Source organism: Charadrius vociferus, unplaced genomic scaffold, assembly GCF_000708025.1.
Source record: "Charadrius vociferus isolate BGI_N301 unplaced genomic scaffold, ASM70802v2 scaffold1152, whole genome shotgun sequence".
Classification (NCBI taxonomy): domain Eukaryota; kingdom Metazoa; phylum Chordata; class Aves; order Charadriiformes; family Charadriidae; genus Charadrius; species Charadrius vociferus.
In genome coordinates, this window is record NW_009647122.1 from 226,237 (window position 1) to 229,269 (window position 3,033).

Here is a 3,033-nt window from a genome sequence, read left to right on the forward strand (position 1 = left end):
TGGAGGTTTTCAAGACCCACCTGGATGCAGTCCTGAGTAACGTGCTCCGGGCAATCCTGCGTTAGCAGGGGAGTGGGACTGGGTGATCTCTAGAGGTCCCTTCACACTCTGAAAATTCTGTGATTCTGTGATGGTGTTTTTCAGCCTGGGAAGCGTTCTCCAGGCGGTAGAAGGGGATGAAAAGGCTTTAAATCCGAACACCCCTCGCGTCGGGCTGCGGCTCGCCAGCAGTTGGTTTGCTGGCTGCGAGCGTGTAGCTAGCGCTGCCGTCCTTCAAACTGGTGAATTTTGCCTGCGGTTTAGGGATACTGGTGGTGATTTAATGATGGAACTGTGCTATGGGAAATAGAAAACGTTTATTCAAAGATAGCAGAAGGAAATGAGCAGAGACTGAAGTGAACTTTTTCCCTCTGCAAATATTAGAGAAACTGGCAGTTAAAATATGACAGTCGACAAACAAACTTGTGCTCAGCAGTGAAACTATTGCTTTTTCTTCACTAAATACGAATAATTTTAAAAACCATGTTTTCTTCCGCAACCAAAAGCTACGCTTGTGGTACACTTTCTTCCGCAACCAAAAGCTACGTTCCCCAAAACCACCGTTTCCCTTTCCTCGACATCTGCTGGAGACTCCAGTAACGCCGCTAAGTTTCTCCTGCGAAATTTCTGCCGGCTGTTACGCCACAGACTTCACGGCAGCCAAATCTACGGGCTCTTCTGTCCCCCTGACTACAGCCAGAGGTAAGATTCAGCTGGCCTTTCTACCATTGATTTAAAAAACAAGTAAATCCTAGAATCTCAGAGTTACTGCTTCGGTGTTGACCGTTTCAGGCTCGAGTGAACGCGGCGCGTGGGACGGTTTCTGCTCAGGTTCTGGAGGTAACGGTTGGCTTTTAGAAGCGAACAGGAGAACCGGGATGCGTTAACGCCAGTGAAGCGCCGCTGGGATCGGTGGAAGGGGCAGCGTGAGGAGTTTCTCCTGGCAAATCTTCCCTAGCCTGCGTCTCAGTCCCGTGGCTTCGATCGGCAGAATGACGGGTACGTTTAGTATCAGCCTAAGTACCATACCCCGTTTGCAAAGCGCTTTATTTGCCGATAAGCGCTATAAAAAGTGTTTTTCTAGTGCAAAGGCATTTACAGCCAAAAGGATTGCGACATCGTACACCAACACCCCTCTGATTAATCATATATTTAAAAAAAAAAAAAAAAAGCTAATAAAAGCTAACACAAAGCAAGGGGTGTGGCTCCTCGTTTACCAGAAACACAACTCGGGATCCCAATTCCTGGTCTCATCAGCCCGTTTCCTAGACGTTCTTGCTGAATGACTATGTCCTTTTTTTGGTTGGGGTTTGGTTTTTTTGGTAAAAGCAGAGCTGGTAAAACTTTTAAAACCTTGCGGCGCAGCCTGCAAACTCCTCCTGCATTTCTAAACCGGGACTTTATTTTCAAATTGCTATTTTAGACCAAGCACAATGGCAAGTTACTGCAGTGCCCGGTGACAACCCCCTGTGAAGTCTCATTAAACTTCCCTTTACGTCACCACTGCTATTTTATAAGGCAAATATATTTTCACACCGGCAAGTTTTTTGAAGGCAGGGGAGGGAAGAAACCGGGGAGCGAAAGCGGTGGTGTGGTTAGGGCACTTTCCTTCCTCCCAGCTCCCCGCCGAGAGCCTCGTGCCCGTCCGGGCTCTGCTCGTGCACAGAATATTGGGAAGGGACATTTGGCGCTTCCCCTTGAAACTCATCTGACCCCCGAAACAAAGGCCAGGAACCACTCCGAGGAGGCTGAGACTAGTTTTCAAGTGAGGATTTTCCACTAGATTTAAGTCTAGCTGAGCTCCCAAGAAACTAATGTGCCAAACGCGGAGAGAAAAGTGTTAAGGATTCATCTTCAAACCATCCGACCAAGGTCAGCGTGGTGTAGGACGCTCCTGGAACCCCCCCAGGGCTGTGGAAACCAACTATAACAATCGTTCCATGGGACACTCTGATTCTCCCCCCGTGCCACGCACTGACAAGCAAACACGTGAAGACATCTGGCACGGGGTTCTACAGGAATTCAGCGCCGAGAGAAGCCCTGACACACGCCTGCTCGCCCCAAAGGACAGGACCGAGCCAAGAAGAGCTCCCCGCAGCCTCGCGTTTCTGTTCTTTGGCTTCACCATCCCAACGCAACAGGTCGTTATTAGTGCAAAACAGACAGAGAGGTGCAGTTTGCCAGCGCTCATAAAAAGCTATCGTATCTAAGCCTTTATGTTGCTTTCACATGTTTTAAAAGCACCGTCTTCCCTAACGATGGGATCTGGATATGAATAAGCCTTGATGATCACTGACTTCTGCTCAGCTTCGGTACTGATGTGCTTTCGGTGCACTTGGGCACCCGCGTGTGTCTGTGCTGAGCCTGGGCGAAAGCTTTCCATCCCCACTGAGCAGAGGACGGTAACTACAGCGCTCGTTAGGTTCACAAAGGTTACGGATTTACCGTTGACGTTGGCGATAAGGGTCGCTACGGCAGGCTGGATGGCATCCCCGGGCAAAGCAGGGTACGTGTTCAGGAAGGAGGAGATGGCTCGCAGTAACTCTGCCAGTTTGGCTTCAACACAAGCCGAAATAACTTCTCCTAAAATTAAGAAGGGGAAAGATTACGATATTTTTTTTTTTTTTGGCATGCGCAAACTGTCATCCTCACCTCTCCCAGGACGAACGCGCTTCAGCACAGCGGTACAGGGAACCCGCTGTTCCTCAAGACTCAAGTTCTGCGCAAAACAGAAAATAACAAACGCTGAAGACCGAAGCAAGCAGAAAGCCCACATGCGGCGATGGGATGGACGTGGAAACTGCCCAGCCCTTAGTCACTGGGGCCAGGACCCTTCGTGAGGCTCCACGCTGCCTTTTGTCCGGGTTCTACTCCATGAGCCCGAGCGACGAACGTCCCCGCTTGCCACTGCAGGAGCATTGTGTATTGTTGTGCCTTTCGTAGAACCATAGAATCGTAGAATGGTTTAGGTTGGAAAGGACCTTAAAGATCATC